Genomic DNA, 22,341 nt, shown 5'->3' with positions numbered 1-22,341 from the left:
CCGTAGCCCACCTGATACCGAAGATAACGATGTTAAGCCCACGTATGCTTCAGTGGGGGCTGAAGATCACAGTAGCAGATAAGGCCGTAGCCCACCTGATACCGAAGATAACGATGTTAAGTCCACGTATGCTTCAATGGGGGCTGAAGATCACAGTAGCAGATAAGGCCGTAGCCTTTACTTGGTGTATAAAAAGGATGGCTCTTCCTTTTTTTGTCACTCTTCGCTTCTCTCCTCGCTGCTGCTCATCATCATCGTGCTCCTGATGCCTGCCTTTCATTTTGTTCCAGCACGCAGCCTGAGACCCACTGAGCAGTTTAAGTTTGAACTTGGATTGTGATTATCCTCTGGAAGTTTGCGAAGTTCCCAAGATTACTATAGTGGATGAGGCTTTTGGGAAAAGGGGGTTGCACGCATCTATCATAGTTTAAGACACTGCTAAAATTGTGTAAAGTAAGCTTTTACGTGGTGCCCGTTTAGTATTCCTTCCAAAGTCATAGTTTTGTAAAGCATAAGGCATTTTGTGGTGTTTTCTAGCATTTGGTGATATTGACCTTGAACGTTTAATAAATACCTATATTTAGCTTTCAATTGGAGTCCGTTTTGAGTTTTCAATTCCTCACTAACAATCTCTGACCAAGTCACAATAGTAAATATCCCTTACCATAATTCCGGTGTCCAGGACCGAGGGGTACCCTGGGCGCCTCGAAACCGCCCACTCAGGGAAGACTGCCAGATAAAGGTGGGCAGAGACTTTCCTTTCTTCTCTCTCCGGGGCGGGGGGGGGGGGCACTGCTCAAGTGGAGTAGGCGCAAGGTGGTTGTGGGTCCACCGGTAAGAGAGAGAGGATCACCCGGGCAGTGGTGGGGCTTGGACAAAGGGGTGTCAAGCCCAATATAAGCCCGTTGGGTGGAGTTAGAAAGGGGGATCCCGCTACATAACCGAGCAGTTCCAGTATAGTTATAACACTGGCATATACCTGACAATGTGGAAAATTGACCAGATGCGTCCTATACACAAAAAGCAGGACAAATACAGCCCCTCCAGTTACTGCCCCATCAGTTTACTCTTGATCATCAGTAAAGTAATGGAAGGATCAAAACTGATATCAAGCTGCACTTGCTCAGAAATAACCTGCACACACCCCAAGGCGACGGCCAATTCCAACAAGAGGGGTGGCACTGTGATTAGCACTGTTGCATCTCAATATCAAGGACACAGGTTTGATTCTGGCCTTGTATGATTGTGTGGAGTTTGCACGTTCTCCTCGAGTCTACGTGGGTTTCCTCTGGGTACTCCGGTTTACTCCCACAGTCCAAAGATATGCAGGTTAGGTGGCTTGGCCATACTAAATTTCCCCTTAGTGTCTAAAGGTTAAGTGGGGTTATGGGGAGATTGCAGGGGATTGGGCCTAGATAGGGGGTAGGTTGGTGCAGACCCCTCCAGAGGGTCCGTGCAGACTCGATGAGCCAAATGGCCTCCTTCTGCACTGGAGGGATTCTATCTATGATTCTATGAAGAGAGAATTAAACCATCAACCCTTGACATTCAATGGCACTACAATACTCCACCACTATCATTGACCAGAAGCTGAACTGGATTAGCCATACAAGTATGTGGCTACAAAAACAGGACAGAGGCTCGGAAGCCTATAGCAAGCAACTCACCTCCTGACTCTCTAAAGCCTGTTCACAAGGCACAAATGAGGGGCGAAATTCTCTGCAGACTGTCGTAACGCCGATTTCCGGCGAGCAAAATTGGTGTAGATGACTCCGGCGTGGGGGCCTTCTTTTAGGCGGCTATTCTCAGTTCCCGGAGGGGCCAGCAGCGGACAGACGCGATACGCGTCAGTTTCACCAGCTGCGGAAGTGGTTAGACCCGGCGTTTTTTTTGGGGGGGGGGGGAGGAGGAGGAGAGAGACAGGCCGGCGTTTGGGGGGGGGGGGGAGGAGGAGAGACAGACCGGCATTTTGGGGGGGGGGGGAGGAGGAGAGACAGACCGGCATTTTGGGGGGGGGGGGGAGGAGGAGGAGAGAGACAGCCCGGCATTTGGGGGGGGGGGGGGGGGGAGGAGGAGAGAGACAGACCGGCATTATTTTGGGGGTGGGCGGAGGAGAGAGAGACAGACCGGCATTGGGGGGGGGGGGGAGGAGGAGAGAGACAGACCGGCATTGGGGGGGGGGGAGGAGGAGAGAGACAGACCGGCATTTGGGGGGCGGGGGGGGGGAGAGAGAGAGACAGACCGGCATTGGGGGGGGGGAGGCGGGAGAGAGACAGACCGGCATTTTGGGGGGGGGGGGGGTGGGAGAGGAGAGAGACAGACCAGCATTGGGGGGGGGGAGGAGGAGGAGAGAGACAGACCGGCATTTGGGGGGGGGGGGGGGGAGAGAGAGAGACAGACCGGCATGGGGGGGGAGGAGGAGGAGGAGAGAGACAGACCGGCATTTGGGGGGGGGGGGGGGAGAGAGAGAGAGACAGGACCGGCATGGGGGGGGGGAGGAGGAGGAGAGAGACAGACCAGCATTTGGGAGGGGGGGGGGGGGAGGAGAGAGACAGACCGGCATTGGGGGGGGGGGAGGAGGAGAGAGAGACAGACCCGGCGTTGGGGGGTTTGCGGCGTTGAGTTGAGAGGAGAGGGGGGGGGGGTTTGCGGCGTTGAGTTGAGAGGGGGGGGGGGTTTGCGGCGTTGAGTTGAGAGGGGGTGGGTTGCGGTGTTGAGTTGAGAGGGGGGGGCGGCGTGCAGAGGAGGGGGGCGACGGATGCCCGGGGCCAACGCACCGTCGCCCCCCCTCTGCACGCAGCTGCCCCTACCCCAACCCCCTCCCCTCACCACCCCTACCCCCTTCACCACCCCTACCCCCCTCCAACGCCGCACCCCCCCCACTAACGCCGCACCCCCCCCACTAACGGAGGAAGGAAGGGGGGGAGGAGGAAGGAAGGGGGAGGAGGAAGGAGGGGGGGGAGGAAGGAAGGGGGGAGGAGGAAGGAAGGGGGGGAGGAGGAAGGAAGGGGGGGAGGAGGAAGGAAGGGGGAGGAGGAAGGAGGGGGAGAGGAAGGAAGGGGGAGGAGGAAGGAAGGGGGGAGGAGGAAGGAAGGGGGGAGGAGGAAGGAAGGGGGGAGGAGGAAGGAAGGGGGGAGGAGGAGAGGGGGGTGTGGGTACCGGCCTTCAGAGGGAGGGGGGGGTGTGGGTACCGGCCTTCAGAGGGAGGGGGACGGGGTGTGGGTACCGGCGTTGAGGGGGGGACGACCCGGCGTTGGAGGGGGGGGACCCGGCGTTGAGAAGGGGGGTTGCGGCGATGAGGGGGGGTTGCGGCGTTGAGGGGGGGGGGGTTGCGGCGTTGCGAGAGATGGGGGGGCGGCGTTGGAGGAGGGTAGGGGTGGTGGGGAGGGGGGTAGGGGTGGTGGGGAGGGGGGTAGAGGTGGTGGGGAGGGGGGTAGGGGCGTTGGAGGGACGTAGGGGTGGTGAGGGGGGGTGGTTGGGGTAGGGGGCAGCGGCGTACAGAGGGGGGGGCAACGGTGCGTTGGCCCCGGGCATCCGTCGCCCCCCCCTCTCTGCACGCCGCTGCCCCCAAACCCCCCCCATGCCGCAACCCCCCCCCATGCCGCAACCCCCCCCCGATGCCGCAACCCCCCCGATGCCGCAACCCCCCCCCGATGCCGCAACCCCCCCCCGATGCCGCATCCCCCCCGATGCCGCAACCCCCCCGATGCCGCAACCCCCCCCGATGCCGCAACCCCCCCCGATGCCTCAACCCCCCCCAATGCCGCAACCCCCCCCCCGATGCTGCAACCCCCCCCCCCCCCCCCGACACTGAACGGCGTCAACCATCATCAATGGTTGACGCCGTTTTAAAGCTACTGTGATTTTCGCCGACGTGGCCCATGAAATCCCGCCGGCGCCAGCTGTTTTCAGAGGCTGCCGGCGGGATTTGCACAGCGCCGGTTTTTGGCCGGTCAGAGAATTAAAAACCCTGCGGGAGCGGGATTAACGCCACTGCCGGCCGATTCTCCGACCCTGCGTGGGGTCGGAGAATTTCGCCCGAGGAGTGTGATGAAATATAATAATAATAATAATCACTTGTCAAAAGTAGGCTTCAATGAAGTTACTGCGAAAAGCCACTAGTCGCCACATTCCGGCGCCTGTTCGGGGAGGCCGGTATGGGAATTTAACCCGCGCTGCTGGCCTTGTTCTGCATTATAAGCCAGCTATTTAGTCCACTGTGCTAAACGAGCCCCATATTCTCCACTTATCAGGATGAGTGCAGCTCCAACAACACGAACAAAGGTTTACACCATCCAGGACAAAGCATTCCACTTGATTGGCACCCCTTGCACAAACATTCACTCCCTCCACCACAGATGCACGATGGCCGCTGTGTGTACCATATGCAGATGCACTGCAGGAACTCACCAAGTCTCCTTACACTGCACCTTCCAAACCCACGACCAATGCCGAGGAAGGATAAGGACATCAGACACATGGAAATACCACCGTCAACAATTTTCCCTCCAAACGACACACCATCCTGACTTGAAATATACTGAATATACCACCATTACTTCACTATCGTTAGGTCCAAAATCCTGGAATTCCCTCACTAACAGCCCTGTGGGTGTACCTACAACACACGGACTGCAGCGGTTTTAGAAGGCAACTGAACACTGTCATAATATGCACTCAGGCACACAATGAGATACAGACAGACAGTGACAGACACCCAGTACAGCCAATCAATACACAGGACAGCACACAACCAATCACCAGGCAGAAAACTAGAAGGTGGCTTCCCACTATAAAACAAACGAGGCATCAGCACTCTGCCTCTTTCCACTGCTGACATCTGTAGTGACAGTCAGGGTGTATATATCAGTTCGCAACTTCTACACATGGCTCAGAGCTAGTGCGGTCTAGTTAGTTATAGTAAGCACGCTTAGGTTAGTAGTGTGTCAAACCCACAGTGAACTGTGCACTGCTTAACAGGTTCAATAAAATGTATTGAACGAGCCTCAACGTTTGGAGTCTACTTTCCAGTACTACTACATCCAGTTACAGTCCGTGTTACTCCAGGGTGATTAAGACAACATGGTACAAATCGTCTGCTTTCTCTAAGTGGCTTATCTCGAGTGATTCCGTGACAACCAGCAAGTGCCTTCCAGAGGCGTGGAGAAGATCCAGGCCCCTCCATAGCTATGGATCTCCGGCAATCGTGGCGCCAACTGGGTGGTCTTCAAGCAGAAGTTCCTTCTCTACATTGAGGCCTCAGGCCTCGAGGATGCGTCCAATGCCAGAAAAATCGCGCTGCTCCTATCAACCGCGGGGGAACCAAGCCATCCAGATTTTCAACTCGTTTGCTTTTAGCGACGGCCAGGACAAGACCAAATTCAAGACCGTTTTAGAGAAGTTCGACGGTCACTGTGAAGTCGAAACAAAGGAGAGCTTTGAGCGCTATATCTTCCAGCAGTGCCTTCAGGGTAAGGATGAACCTTTCCAATCCTTTCTAACTCAGCTCCGTATATCAGCGCAGTCCTGCAATTATGGAGACACCGCTGATTCCCTGATCAGGGATCAGATCGTGTTTGGGGTGCACTCTGATTCCCTGCGGGAGCAACTCCTCAAAATTAAGAACATGACCCTGCCAGTCGCAATCGAAACGTGTATAGTGCATGAGCATGCGAGAAATCGGTACTCCTGTCTCAAATCGGCAGAATACGAAAAACTTGCCTCCCACGAGGCAGAGCATGTCCAGGCCATCGCCTGGAAGCAGCGCCTCAGTATCGATGAAAGCTGCCATTTTTTGCGCTTTTCCCAGGACCCCACGTATGTGCAACACGAACGGGAGAACAAAGTGGCCGAAAACAAAACTGCGCATGTGCGAACGTTGGCTGACCGCACAGCGCATGTGCGACGAAGCACGGAGAGTAACAATGTCAATGTCATGGCGTGCCCGAACTGCGGAACCGCCCGCTTAAAGTGGCAATGCTCTGCAAAAGGCAGGCGATGTTTAAATTACGGGAAGCCTGGACATTATGCAATCTTGTGCAGGTCTTCACAAGTCAAGGGCCAGCGATCCCAATTTCAACGCAAGCGCGTTCGTTCTGTACAGCAAGGTCGACTGGATCCTGATCGTGGTAGCACTACGGATCCAGAGGACGACTGCCTGGAGTCCCCCTATCGTGTGGGCAACATCACTACATGCTAGTATGCCTCCTCAAATTCAGCAAGGCGCCTATCTATCCTCAATGTGGATTCCGCGGACGAATGACGTGCTGTCGTACACATAAATCAATGCAGCATCCAGTTTAAGCTGGACACTGGTGCTTCAGCCAATCTCACCTCTCAAGCTGATCTTGACCGCATTAAAAAGCAACCAAAAATTCTTCCGCCAGCCTGCCAGCTCCTCGATTATAATGGCAATGCCATAATTGCACTAGGATCTTGTCACCTATCTGTATCCAATAAGACCATCAATGTCACACTGTGATTCAAAATCGTCAAGCCTGACAAGGCATCCCTGCTTGGTGTCCATGCATGCAAGCTAATCAACCTCGTACAGCGAGTCCATGCCATGTCTTCTTCTGCCAATATGGATCTTCAGGCTGACATTGATGACATCCTGGCTCAATATCCAGGTGTATTTGATGGAATGGTACTCTGCCATACTTCTACAAAGATCCTACTCAGACCTGATGCACGCCTGTAATCCATGCACCGCGCCGGGTGCCGGCTCCTCTGAAGGAACGTTTAAAGGCACAGCTACAGGAGCTCCAAGACCATGGCATTATATCCAAAGTGACGGAACCGACTGACTGGGTCAGCTCGATTGTCTGTGTGAAGAAGCCCTCAGGAGAGTTACGAATATGCATAGATCCCAAAGATCTTAACCGGAACAGAATGCGGGAACACTACCCGATCCCGAAGCGGTAAGATAGCACACGCCAGAGTCTTCTCGAAGCTAGATGCATTGCATGGTTTCTGGCAGATACAACTGGGCAAGCCCAGCAGGAAGCTCTGCACGTTCGACACATCATTTGGCAGGTACTGCTATAACCGTATGCCGTTTGGCATTATCGCAGCCTCTGAAATTTTTCACAGGATCATGGAACAGATGATGGAGGGTATTGAGGGTGTGTGTGTCTACATAGATGATGTTTCATATGGTACACGACTCCCAAGGAATACATATCCCTTCTCAAACAAGTCTTTCGATGTGTCCATGCAAACGGCCTCAAGCTGAACAAGGCCAAGTGATCTTTTGGCATGTCATCCATCAAGTTCCTGGGCAACCAGATATCCCAGCAGGGTGTGCGACCAGATTCGGACAAGGTCAAGGACATTAACGCCATGAAGACCCCAGAAGACAAAAAGACGGTACTACACTTCCTCGGAATGGTGAACTTCTTGGGAAAATTCATTCCCAACATGGCCTCACACACCACGGCTCTCAGGCATCTTATAAAGAAGTCCACTGCGTTCCAGTGGCTACCCACACTTCAAGCAGAGTGGCTCGAGCTCAAAACAAAGCTCATCACTGCTCCGGTACTAGCGTTTTTTGACCCGGACAGGGAAACAAAATCTCCACGGACCCAAGCCAGACGGCATTGGTGTGGTGCTCCTCCCAGAGGGACGACTCCTCGTCCTGGGCTCCAGTTGCTTATGCATCAAGGGCCATGACTCCTACTGAACAGAGGTACGTCCAGATAGAAAAAGAATGCCTGTGCCTCCTAACCGCCATTGTAAAGTTCCATGACTACGTCTACGGTCTACCAACCTTCACAGTGGAGACTGACCACAGACCCTTGGTCCATTTCATTCATAAGGACTTGAATGACATGACGCCCAGGCATCAGCGCATTCTCCTTCGGCTCCGCAGGTGCAATATTTTGAGTTAGTATACACACCGGGCAAGGTTCTGATAATTGCGGATGCCCTGTCCCGCTCCATCACCTCACCCTGTGAGCAGGTTGACTTCATCCGCCAGATTGAGGCACAGGTGCAGCTGTGCCAGCAACCTCCCGGCCTCAGAGGAAAGAGTGATCAGCATTCGTGAAGAGACTGCCAAAGACCTTCTTCTCCAGCGTATAAAGCACCACCTTGCACATGGCTGGCAAAAAGGGCAATGCCCTCAATTCTTTAATGTAAAGGACGACCTGACAGTTGTCGAGGGAATCCTCCTCAAGCTCGATCGTATTGTTATTCCTCACAGTCTGCAGAGCTTAGTGCTCAAACAAATCCACGAGGGGCACCCAGGTGTCGAAAGGTGTAGGCGCAGGGCCCGGCAGGCTGTCTATTGGCCTGGAATGAGCTAGGACATATCCAACATGGTCCTCAATTGTCCGACCTGCCAGTGTTTCCAGGCTGCTCAAACAAAAGAAACACTCCAGCAACACGAGATCGTGATCTCTTCGTGGTCCAAGGTGGGAATCGACCTTTTTCACGCCAGTGGGCGTGACTATGTGCTCATCATAGATTACTTCTCAAATTACCCAGAAGCTGTGAAGCTGTCAGACCTCACATCAAGGACAGTCATCAAGTCCTGCAAGGAGACATTTGCCAGTCATGGTATTCCACTCACTGTCATGAGTGACAATTGTCCCTGCTTCCACAGCCAAGAGTGGTCCAATTCCGCCAAGTCATACCAATTCAACCACATTACCTCAAGCCCACGCTACCCGCAGTCCAACGGGAAGGTTGAGAAAGGGGTCCATATAGTGAAGCAACTGCTCTGCAAGGCTGCGGACTCAGCTTTTGACTTCAACATTGCGCTGTTGGCGTACAGGGCAACCCCTCTGTCCACCAATATGTCCCTGGCTCAACTCCTCATGAATAGAGACTTGCGAACGACTGTTCCAGCCATACGCTTATCAGACCTGGATTACCTCTCAGTGCTGCAAAAGGTGCAGGGACCGGCAAAAGCTGACGTACGATGCTCATCTTACAAGACTTGCAAGTGCTATCTCTGGAAGATGTTGTTCGGATCAAGCTACCTGATGGAGTCTGGTCAGCTCCAGCTGTTGTTGCTCGACAGGCTGCTCCCAGATAGTTTGTAGTTTGTATGGCTGATGCTCCATTGTCAGGTGCAACAGAAGGGCACTGCGGAAAGTTGCCTGCCCACCACCAGATCCTACTTTTCCATATATTGTTATGCCTCCTCCGGACATTTCGCACCACGGGGCCACCAATCTGGCAGCAATCTCGCCTGTCAAGGCGCTGTCGTCCCCTCCTCCACCTCCCAGACGGCCGACAAGGATCCAACGCAAGCCCCAAAGATTGAACTTATAGACATTTATCTTGTAAATTTTGCTCTGTATCTGCACACTAGACACCTCTTATGTATATATTCGTCCAATCGCCATTTAATGTAAATAGTTCCACATGTAAATACAGTCACATATGCTCCAAGCAACCAACATTTTTTTTTTAAAAAGGGGGAGATGTCATAATATGCACTCAGGCACATAATGAGATACAGGCAGGCAGTGAAAGACACCCAGTACAGCCAATCAACACACAGGACAGAACACAACCAAGCACCAGGCAGAACACTAGAAGGTGGCTTCCCACTATAAAACACACGAGGCATCAGCACTCTTTCCACTGGTAACAACTGTAGGGACAGTCAGGGTGTATATATCAGTTAGCACCTTCTACACGTGGCTCAGTCGCTAGTCTGGTCTAGTTAGTTATAGTAAGCACGCTTAGGTTAGTAGAGTGTCAAACCCACAGCGAACTGTGTGCACTGCTTAACAGGTTCAATAAAATGTATTGAACGAACCTCAACATTTGGAGTCTATTTTCCAGTACAACTGCATTCAGTTGCAGTCCGTGTTACCCCAGGGTGAATAACACGACAAACACCACCTTCTCAGGGGCAATTGGAGATAGGCAATAAATGCTGGCTTAGCCAGTGACGCCCATATCCTGTAAATTAATTCTTAAAAATCATCGCTGATCTTATTGTGATTTCAATTCTACCTCCCATATCTTTCCCTCATATCACTTGACTCCCTTATTCGTCAACAATGTATCGATCTCAGGGGTTCCCAAACTGGGTTCTTGGTGTTCTGTGTAACACCTCCAGAAGTTCCACGGTCGGCCCGGCCATTTCAAATTTAAAAAATAGCTATCCTTGCAGCTTGCCCAATCAAAGTCATTTGTTTCACTTTGTTGGCAACTGATAGGTGCACCAGTCAACCACCAATGAACTGAAAAGCCGACCTCTGGTTGGATGAGTTGGAAATACTTTAATTTAAACTCAGGTGAATGAGATTTCGGAGCTGTGTGGGCCGAGAGACACTGAGAGTTGCCCCGGCCGGGGAAGGGGTCGTGGGGATACGAGAGACACAGAGGCCCGGGCTGCAGAGGTCCGAGGGAAGCTGGAGCTGTGGGGACCCGAGAGGAGCCAGAGATGTGACAGCCCGAGTCGGGGCCATGGAGGCACGAGAGGAGGGTGAGAGAGGGGAGAAAGTAGTCGGGGTGTGGGTGAGAGTGGGTGTGACTGGCTGATCCCATTAAAAATGAGAAAAAATCAGTAAGACTTGGAAGCATTTGCTGAATGATGGAACATTTTACTTACAATAAATGGATACGTAGAAGACATAGAAACCTCTTTACATTTGTTTTGTATGCTCGTATCTATTGCACAATAATCATTTTTTTGGTTATTATTATAATACAATTATATTATAATATTCTTATCATTCAGTGTAATAAAAATGTGTCTTCAGATTTCCATAGATCCATAGAATAGAACCATAGAATCCTTACAGTGCAGAAGCAGGCCATTCAGCCCGAGTCAGCACTGATCGGCTGACTCCGAAAGAGCACTCAACCTCGGGTCACTCCACCCCCTCCCCACCACCTCTCCCCCCACCCCATCCCTGTAACCCCACACATTGATCATGGCCAATCTTGAATTATTTGAAGTGGCATAATTTCTATGTGCCGGTGCAACTGTGTTAATAACCACCATAGGGTTTGTGCAGCTACCATTAACCAAAAATCATTGTGACATACCCTCTTCCTTCCCCTGCAAATCGTCCCTTCCACACTGCCTAACTTAAAGTGCTCTGCAACACGATATGAATGTAGTTACCTATAACCATATTATCTGCTATTATGAATACAATTGAATGTTATAACTCATGCCTCATGCTGACTTCCGGTGTAGGGGGGTGCTGAGCAGTCACAGGTAAGGTGGCTCTCCTCTTGGAAACTCTGAATTAGGCACTTTTAGTCCAAAAGTCGGCCACTAAGTTAACTAACACCCCCCCCCCCCCCCCCCCCCCCCCCCCCCCCCCCCACCCCCACCCCCACACACCCTCCCCACCATTCTCCAAAACCACCACAGGCTTACAAATCAACAAAAGGGCTGAAAGGACATTAAAACCAGGAAGAGGCAGGAGAGAAAATTCAAGGTGGCGGACGTGGCGGAACATGACATGGCGGAGCGAGCCGGATCGGCGACACAAACGACAGCCTACCCGCCAATAGGTCAATGGATGGAACTCCTAACACAGGAACTCCTTAAACAGAGACACTATAAAGAAGGACAGTGAAGTCGGCGGTCACAGATCACTTGGCGCCCTTCAAGGTGGTGATGGAAAAGACAGAATGGTGACTGGAGGCGCAGGAGCGACGGTTCAGGAGCTCGAGATAGCGGCTACCGACCAAGGCGGCCCAATCGTCTCAGTGGAAACGGAGGTGGAAAGGTTGGTGGCAGCCCAGGGAGTGCTCATGGGAAGGTGGAGGACCAAGAGAACCAATCACACTGTCAGAACATCCAAATTGTCGGTCTACCAGAGGGCACTGAGGGCAGTAACCCCACGAATATGTGGCACAAATACTGGGTAAGGTGGTTGGGGGCAAAAGCTTCCCCAAGTCCCTAGAAGTGGAGGGGTCCATAGGTCAATCCGGCAGAGGCCAAAAACAGGAGAACCACTGCGACCCACCATCACCAGGCTCCACCGGTTCCAAGATAAGGAGAAGATCCTGAACTGGGCAAGAAACACACGGTCTTGCAAATGGGAAGGGTACATGATCGATGTGTACCAAGACATTGGTTAAGGCCGAGCCAAGCGTCAAGCCAGACCGAATTCAAAAACCACAAGCTCACTCCCACGACAATGGACGCATCCGTCAAAAGGTGGAGACAGGACGAAGGGACACTGATGATAGGAGACATGTTTATAGAGGGCAGACTAGTGACCCTTGAGGAACTCACAGACAAGCCCAGCTCCCAAAAGGGAACAAGCTAAAATACAACCAAATCAAAACTTCCTCCCGAAGGAGACAACAACATTTCCCCAGATGCCAGGACTCTCATGACTGGACACACGAATGGCTGCGTTGAGTTGGGAGATGGGAACTGTGCGGACATGTGTGATCAACTACTGGAAGTGGTATGCTCACCTTTGGACGGGAGAAATGGGGAGAAGAGCTAGGCAGGGAAATAGGGGGAGGATTCTGGATCGAAGCACTACGCAGGGCAAACTTCACCTCCACGTGCGTAGGGCTAAGTCAAACGTAGTTAAAGATGATGCACAGGGCGCACCTAACCAGGATAACAACGAGTGCATTCTTCCCGGAGGTGAAGGACAAGTGTGAATGGTGTCAGAGAGGCCCGGCCAACCACATGCACATGCTCTGGTCTTGCCCGGACTTGTCGGATACTGGACATCCTTCTTCAAGAACATGTCCACGGTTGTGGGAGTGAGGGTGGAGCCTTGCCTGTTAGTTGTGGTCTGGGTATCAACACCCAGAGCTCTTCATGGGGAGAGAGGAGGGTGCCCTAGTCTTTGCCTCCCTGATCGCCCGCCAGAGATTCCTGCTGAGCTGACGTTCAGCAGTGCTACCCAAAGCTGCTGACTGGCTGTCCGACATGGCAAGATTTCTCAAACTACAGAAATAAATACACTATCAGAGGATCAGAAGAAGGCATCCACAGCAGGTTGAGGCTGTTCACCAACATGTTAAAAGATGTGTTCATAACCAGCAACTAATGCCTTCAGGGGGGAAAGGTGAGGGGCACCAGAACAGAGCATGGAGCGAAGAGAGGAAAGGGAAGGAGGGAGGAGGAGGAGGAGGAAGTAGGGGGGTAGGCAGGCAGGAGGGGGTGAGACCAGGAAGAGGGGGAAACACCAGGGGAAAAACAGGGCAAATAGGAGAGAGCCAAAAGGGAGAAAGGGCAATAAGCAAAAGCAACCATAGCGGTGAGCACACCCAGCAGTCCCCCGCTCAATATGGGAGACATCCAAGGCGCAGGGCAATACCGCACAGGGGGGTTCTCAGACAGGGGCCCCCCATAACCATGCAGAAATCCTCCTCTCAGGGGAACACAGCCAACTATCGGCCCCACACGAACTCGTGGACACGATCTCGGGCCCCTGTCTGGCCCAGCTGGTGCTCAGCTGTTTTTCTTTCTGTAATGTTTTGTATATTTTTTCGACTTTCATTTGGTCTCAACCAGCGCCACTTGCAACATAAGTTTTGCATGACGAGACTGTGTACTCTGTGTAGGCTAACTGGTGATGAAGCTTTTTGTTCTTAAACTGTTGATATAAAATGCCAAAAGTCCAATAAAAATGCTTTTTTAAAAGAACTCATGCCCCATTCTGAAAGATTTCCCATGTTCGTGCTGTTTATCCACTCTTCCTCCGTTATTTGTCGTCTCCTCAGTAAGCAGAGGGAAGGCTGAGGAGAGGGACTAGGCTGCTCTCTTTCAGGAGCGTGCCACTGTTCACTCTCTCCCTCTCTGGTGGGGAGATATTTGTAAGCTGGAGAGCAATGCACAGGAGCCTGACAGAGAGGCCAAGCAGCCTGGAAGTAAGAGATTGATGCACTATCAATTATGACGAGAGTAGAATGTCGTCGAGGCTTTATTACACAGAGATGTGTGGCCTCCGACAGCAACTGACAAAATGGCTGCTGTTCGGAGAGCACATATATTTATACTCCACCTACTGGGCGGAGCCAGCAGGCAGGGATCTAACCCCGTACCTGTAGTACAGGGGCTTTACCGTAATACCCATATATAGAATATAATACAACAGTAGTGACTACCACAGAGATGAGACAGCATCATTGATAGTCAGCCAGTCAGGAAATGCCCAACCCTCAGCTGAGGTGCCTCAGGATCAAATGACAGTCCGGATTTTACAAAAACTGCCAGTCAGCCACCTCACTGTGCCCTGCCGCAGAGGGTGCATGGAGGACAAGTAAGAGGATGATTTGAAAAGGCACATAATTGCAGGGTAGGTGGTTGGAAACATTAGCAACACAAATATTTTCTCTGCAGATCAATAAACTGTCAGCACTGACATTATATGTGCAGATTGATTTTTGGCAAGGTGGAGAAATGCCTTCAGGAATGCAGAATAAGAGCTCTGGTACTTACGTGTGGTTTTGCTTTCATGTTTTCCGAAAAGTGGGAGGCTGATGGTAGGATAGTTTAGGTAATGGTCACAGGTGATAGTTATACAAAGGTGCCTCTTATGTTTAGAAGATGCCATGCAATTATTGTTCTGAGATGTGCCCTTCTATCTTTGACTCCAGACACAGGATGTGGTTCTTAGACATTGTCTGGCATCTGCTTAACACTTGCATAATAGCACTACTTTGAAACAAGTTACAGAGAAGGCACATTGTTAACAGGCGTGATTTCAATCTCTCCCTCAAGAATTTAACACATGACTGACCAATCAATAAGAAGTCTTACAACACCAGGTTAAAGTCCAACAAGTTTGTTTCAAACACTAGCTTTCGGAGCACTGCTCCTTCCTCAGGTGAATAAAGAGGTATGTTCCAGAAACATATATATGGACAAATTCAAAGATGCCAGGCAATGCTTGGAATGCGAGCATTTGCAGGTAATCAAGTCTTTACAGATCCGGAGATAGGGGTAACCCTAGGTTAAAGAGGTGTGAATTTTCTCAAGCCAGCACTTTAGCAACTTTAGCATCATTGCTGTCAGCGTAGCTGGGAAGCTGAGTGTGGTTTGCAGAATGACTGAACTGCAAGGATACAAAGACTTTTCAGTGAAGTCTAATCCAAGCGAAGAGACTGAAGAGAATGGACACTCTGGGACTAGTAAGAATGAGCTCAGGACACTCTGTGCACCTTGAAGCAGCCAGGAAAAGAGCTTCATAAGATGAATGATATTCAACTCCAGGGAAGACAGTCACAGTCATATCATCCATTGCTATATCAATCACTGAAAAGGCATGGAAGATCTGGATTTCAATAAACTTAGTCAATGAAGGATAAAAACAACCACATTCCTGGACAACTGTTAGGAGCAGAAGACAAAATTAATTCCCCATGACATTCCAGGAGGACCACTTATTCTCTGTCGGCAATGGTAAGAGAACCACACCTTTCTCTGTGTGAGGGTGCTCCACTACAGCCAATGGGAATTGCTGAGGATATGGAGACAAGACAGCATCATTTTCTGTGATGAGAGGAATTTCCTGTAGACAATAAGCTCAGGGACAAATTGCTGTACAGGATTCTGCAATTACATAAGTGCTAATAATTCTGCCGCCGCTTCTGTGATGACCCTCCCCACCCCCAGCTCTCCCAGTCTGAGGGGAAGAAAACTTTAGGCTGGGACTGAAGAATGGACTTTTACCCTTGGTAAGTCTCAAAGTATGATCCTCCATAGACTCTGACATGAGTTTGGGCAAAGCATCCTCTGTGGAAGATTCCTCATGGACAACAGGAATTGGTGAGGCAATATATCAGCCACGAAAAACACAGCTGACTCCTTTTAAGATGACAACCAATAGTTCACATGGTGCATCCATCAACTGGAAAGATGAATCAATCTCCAGGACCTCGACGTCTAAGAAATCTCTCAGTATTGCAAGGGATTCATCCTCACTACTCTAAGAAGGGCCGATTCATGTCCATCGGATCTTCATGGTATCTGCCACCTCTGGCCTTACTTCATGAGTAACTGAGAAATTCTTAACTTCAATCTCTGCCCAGGTCTAATGGATGGTGTCTGTGAAAGAGCCACCATTGCTTGTATTAATTTCCTCAGCTTCTGAAAGCTGAATGTCCACTGCTTCTAAATAAAAGAATGAAGACGCTAGCAAGAAAGACATTGAGTCATTCAAATGATGTGGCAGTAGAGTTCTGTTAAAATTAATTCAATTGATTTCCTAGATCGTTGCGACAGCTGATTAACACATACTCATTCAATTACTAAGTTTTGCCCCGGGCTAAAATAAGTGCCGAAAGCTTTAAGAATGAACTCAAATTCTGCAGTGGACAACAGCACACTGTGCCTTAGGAAAACACCATCTGCATCTTATCTATCGCTTAAAGAAAGGAACTTACTTGAAGCTTTGTCATGGCTCTTAATCATTAAGACCTGATGCTGCTTGGTACCACACAAAATGAAGTTTCAATAGCTCCCACTGCTGGCCTCTCTGCTGGCTCTTAAGACAGTCAAATTAGGCTAGGGGCCTGAACTATTCACAAGTATTGTCATCCTACCTCTCTCTAGTGTTTTTTATGGGCTGCTACTAAAGGTTTCTTCATTCTGCAGTTCCTTCGGTAACACCAATGTGTCTTTTACATTGATGTCTCCACTGTTGCCAACATGTTCTGAGACGTGTTCTTCTATCTTGGACAATGGCCATGGGATTTGGCTAGTAAATGGACAGTAGTCACACTCGAATTTCTGTGTTTTTAAAAAATATTTTCATTCTCCTCCTTTTTCACATTTCTCCCAAATTTACACCCAACAATAAACAAAAAATCAGTAACGAATGTAATGTCAATCCCCAGATCAATAACAACGATCCCATCCTCCCACCAAATCCCCAAACATTAGCCTGCATGTTAACATAAACAAATGACAAAAAGGAATCATCCATAGTCACCATTAAAACATACAGTCCCCCCCAACCCTCCCAGCCCCCCCCCCCCTTAATGTTCGATGTAATCCAATTCTCGAAAGTGAATAACGCCCATGAATTGTAGAACCCCTCCATCCTTCCCCTCAGTTCAAATTTAACCTTTTCAAGCGTCAAGAATTCCAGGTACAACATCTGCCTCTGCACCCGTTTCCAACCCCGGCTGGTCCGACACCCCGAATATGACCTCCCGAGGGCCCAGGACCAGTTTCACGTGCACTACTTTAGAGATTACGCTAAACACCTCCTTCCAGTAATCCTCCAGCTTTGGACAGGATCAAAACATATGAACGTGGTTTGTGGGGCCCCCACCGCAACGTTCACACATATCTTCTACCCCCTCAAATATCCGGCTCATCTCCGCCCTTGTAAGGTGCGCTCTATACACCACCTTCAGCTATATCAGCCTCAACCTCGCACACAAGGTGGAGGCATTCACCCTCCGAAGCAACTCACACCAGAACCCCTCCTCCACACCCTCTCCTAACTCTTCCTCCGACTTTGCCTTGATCCCTTCCAGCGGCGTCTTCTCCTCTTCCAAAATAGCCCCGTAAACTACCGATACGACTCCCTTCTCCAGTTCCTCTGTCGTCAGCACCTCCTGCAGCAATGTGGAAGCCGGCTCTACTGGGAAGCTCTGTATCTCCTTTCTGGCAAAGTCTCGAACCTGCATGTATCAAAATACTTCCCCCTGCTCCAGCCCATACTTCGCTCCCTCGAATTTCTGTTTAACACTTATTTACTAGTGTTGCATCTAAGTAGGTTACAGACTACGCATGTTGCTCCTAGGCACGATTCCAACCTCTCTCTAGAGAGTCTAACACACGACTGACTGACTGACATCAATGGTGCATCATCATCTCTTTATGCCACAGTTGGTACAGGGCACTACGGTAGCACAGTGCTTAGCACAGTTGCTTCACAGCTCCAGGGTCCCAGATTTGATTCCTAGCTTGGGTCACTGTCTCTGCGGAGTCTGCACGTTCTCCCCATGCACGCCAGGAAGAAGCAAAAGAGGAGATGTGATCTCGCATGCTGATTTTGCCCTTTGTAAGGCAGTATTGTTGATTGCGGGCAGATTGCGGGCACCCACGCCCCCGTTATATTGTGAAGATTTTACTTTCTCCTCGCTGTGATGTTGATGGTTCCCCTCCTCCCCCTTATGGCTATTCCTCCACCACAACCCCCTCTCCCCCCACCACCAACACCAGTTGATGGTCACAAACAGGTCTGTGAAGAGGCTGGTGAACTGCTTACACCTGTGTCTGGAACCCTTCCTCTGACCCCATGATGGAGAATTTAATTTTTTCCAATTTCAGGAACTCCGCTAGGTCGGATAGCCAAACTGAGGTGCTGCTGACCTCAATCTGAGCAGAGGTCTCTGCTGGACAATTAGGGAAGCGAAAGCCAGGGCATGGGCCCCTCTCCCCATAAACAGCTCTAGATGCTCCAATACCCCGAAGACTGCCAATAAAAGGCCTGGCTCCATCCTCATCCACATGGGGCCCTTACATCTTCCAGTTGTCATCCATATATGTCAGCAAATTTATCGAACCCTAGTTCATCCTGTACTACTAGTCTGTCCAGTAGGGTGTGTCCATCTTTCTGGGAGAACGTTGTGGTCTCCTTGTGTGGGACATCTCATAGTAGCAGGTATCGGAGCTCATTCCCTTTCAGTCACTGAAGCTTCTCCGTTAGATCCTCCAGGGTTGGTATTTTACCGTCCCTATACAAGTCCCTTACTGTCAGCCACTTCTCACTTTCTCCACACTTTGTAGATAGCGTCTATTTTTGTCAGGATGAATCTATGGTTTCTGTAGATGGGCCCCGCAACACATATGTCACCATGTTTGAAGCAGTGTCTGAGCTGGTTCTTGGTCCTTTGTGTGGCTGCTACTATCGGGTTCCCCGAGTACTTGGCTTGGGCGAATGGGAGTGGGGCGGTGGCCAGTGCCCGAAGGGAGGCCCAATAAAGGAGGCCTCCTCCATCTGCACCCATTCTGCCTCCAGCTCTACCCAACCGTCCCCCTCTCCTACCCTTTCCACGTTCACTGCCCGTAATAAGAGTTTCAGCAGAGCCAAACCCCCCCCCCCCCCCCCCCATGCACCGCCCTTTTTTGTAGGACCGTTTAACGGATCCAAGGATTCTTTCCAGCCCAACCAATGGCCATGATCAGTTTATCCATCCTGGTGAAGAAGGATTTGGGGATGAAGATCTGAATAAGAAGAGGAACCTTGGCAGCACATTAATTTTTATCTTCTGCGTTCTTCCCGCCAGGACAGTCCCATCTCTATAGGTTCCTCTTCACCTCCTCCACCAGGTTGCACAGGTCCAACTTACGGAGCCGTGCCCAGTCATGGCTATCTGGATTTCCAGACACCTGAACTTGGTTTGGACGAGTTTTTATGGCAGTGTTCCCAGCTCTGCTCCTCCCCCTGGGGGTTTACTGGGAAGATTTTGCTCTTGCTCAGGTTTAATTTGTATCTCGAGAAGGCTCTTAGGTGTGCCTTAGGTTAATCCCTTAGGTGTGCCGGTATCTTGGCCATGCTGTAGATGGGGGTTTGAGATGGAGGAGTAAGTCATCCACATAGAGAGAGACCTGAATGCCTCTCAACCCTTTTGCTTATCCAAGAGCAATGGCCAGTGGCTCATTTCCCCGGGCGAACAGCAGCCGGGACAACGGGCTCCCTTGCCTCTGTGCAGCCGGAAATATTCAGAACTGGTGGTGTTCATCCGTATGGTCGCCATGGGTTATACAGCGGTTTCACCCATGAGGTGAACATTGGCCCAAACTGTTCAAGAACCTCCATGAGGTACCTCTATGCTACTCGATTAATGGCCTTCTGAGCACCCAGGGAGATGATCACCTCTGATGTCCCCTCCCCGGATGGGGTCATAATCATGTTCAGCAAGCCTCTCATATTCGGTGATAGCTGCCTGCCCGTGACAAACCCTGTCTGATCCTCCGCGATTGTAATGATAGGTAGACTATCATCTGTATATAATATGAGTAGATCATTATCATCTGTGTACATATTATAAGTTATATGTTTTACTGTTGTAGTTCTAGAATCTGACCAGCAGGTGATGCGAGAAGACAGGCATGTGACCCGGGCGCACCATGTGTCCCAGAAAAAAGCCTTCCTCCCCGACCAGTTTCCCGAGCATCTTTGAAATGAATTTCATCGGGTTTCTACGCTCTGCGCCCTCATGTAGAATAACAACTCTGGCGGTGGGACCTGTTTTCTTCGTCGTCCGCCTTCCCCTTTAGCGTCTTCTGGGTCATCTGTTTTCGTTAGAGAGGAGAAGGCTGAGAGGTGACTTAATAGAGACATATAAGATAGTCAGAGGGTTAGATAGGGTGGACAGTGAGAGTCTCTTTCCTCGGATGGTGATGACCAACACGAGGGGACATAGCTTTAAATTGAGGGGTGGTAGATATAGGACAGATGTCAGAGGCAGTTTCTTTACTCAGAGAGTAGTAGGGGTGTGGAACGCCCTGCCTGCAACAGTAGTAGACTCGCCAACTTTAAGGGCATTTAAGTGGTCACTGGATAGACATATGGATGAAAATGGAATAGTGTAGGTCAGATAGGCTTCAGATGGTTTCACAGGTCGGCAACATCGAGGGCCGAAGGGCCCGTACTGCGCTGTAATGTTCTATGTTCTAGATGCATAATCGAGCGACGCGATCTGCTCGTCCTGGTCGGTGGTTGCCTGCTTGAGGTCCCACACCATTGCCTCTTGGGCCTCCAGTCTCTGCTCCGCTCTGTCCATTGCTCCCTTTATAGGGGCCAGTGCAGTCTCTATTGCCGGCTTCATTGCCGACATGAGGTCCTCTTTCATTGCTTCTTTATGCTTTGGTAGATGAGCAGAGATGAACCCCATCAGCTTTTCTGTCAACGATTGGGCCAGTGTTGGTGATGCTTGGGCCCGTCTTGCTCAGTACTGGGTTGACACCCGGGTCCCCCTGTTTTGGGGTCAGAGTTTTCCTCTCTTTGCTCTTGCTGGCCTTGCGACTTGTCTGCTGGCTCACCGGCATCTCAGTTGGTTCAATGGTAGGTGGGGGTCACGTTGGGGGAACTTGTTTTGTACTTTTGGCCCCCATTTGATGGGTTGGTAAGGTCTAATGGGAAGTTTCTCAGAAAGAGCCACCATTCGTGCGACCTCTCAGCTCATGGCCACCACCACAAGTCCCACCATGAATCTCATTATACCTATTGTGGAAACTAATCACATCTGCATTCAGAAGCGAAAGATAAGTTAGTTTATTCCATTGGTCGTAACAAGATTACTAAAAAAGAATGCCTTCCCTTGTGGGTACCTTTTCCCAGTCCAATTGTATTTATGTTTTAAAAGGAGCCAATTTGATCAGGATTTCTTGAGTTAAAGAAAGAATGAGCTTATTAGTTGCGAAACATGAGGAAAATATTTTTAAGAAACGCATGCATACACATTCACACAGATTAGAAATGAGAATGAATCCAAAAATAAGTTTAAAAAAGATATATGAATCAGTCTTTGACTTATCCGCAAGGAGTAAATGGTGAAATGTTGCAGCCAGTTAAGATTTGTGATCCCAGAAGCACTGACTTCAGAGGATGGATAATTGGTTTCGAGATTCCAGGTTTCTGCAGTTTAGTTTTCAGGTGTGGGTTTGCTAACTTGGCTGATTTCAGCAGTCCGAGAGGGTGAAACTGCTATCTGCAAACTTTGCAGCGGTGACTGCTGCTGTTTTTCCTTTCTCAGTCTCACACACTCTGATACATCCAGCACTAGCCAACACTGTGTCCACGTTTGCAGTTGTTTTTTTTTAAACTGCTGTGTATTTTTGGAAAAGGAGAAACCAACAGCAGTTCTGGACATAACGTACAAGTTGCAATTCCTGCTGAGATAATAATCAGCTTCCATTATCTCCACGGGAGATTACAGTCAGTTGCTTTGTGACTTTGATATGTCCCTGCCTGGAAAAAAGTTGGCTTATCCCACTGTCTCTCAGGACTTAGTATCACTCACACAGGAACCTCTCAGATAGTCATTGAATTTACATTTTTAGAATTTATATCCTCACCCACCTTTTGCTTTTATATCCATTTTTGAAAATACATGTCTTATTTAAAAGTTAATTACATCTATACATAATTCAGGGGTTTGCTCCTTAATCGTGATAGCATGTGCAGTTGACTTCACCTTGAATATGAGAAGTCTATGACTCAGCAGTCCTCTCATACTGATGCACAAGGTTATGAACTGGAAAAAACAGTGTATCAGTTACATGTTTGATTTCATGATGTTGCCCTTGTGCTGCCTGAAAGGAGCATAGATATTAAGTGCCACCATGGGTTTCACTATCACGGGCAGTGTGGCACCTATAGCAGGGATAGACACCAGATCCAAGACAAACAGGGTCGCACAGAAACA

Source organism: Scyliorhinus canicula, chromosome 17 (assembly GCF_902713615.1).
Source record: "Scyliorhinus canicula chromosome 17, sScyCan1.1, whole genome shotgun sequence".
Taxonomy (NCBI): Eukaryota; Metazoa; Chordata; class Chondrichthyes; order Carcharhiniformes; family Scyliorhinidae; genus Scyliorhinus; species Scyliorhinus canicula.
The sequence above is the reverse complement of the archived record's forward strand: the minus strand, read 5'-3'. Positions refer to the sequence as shown.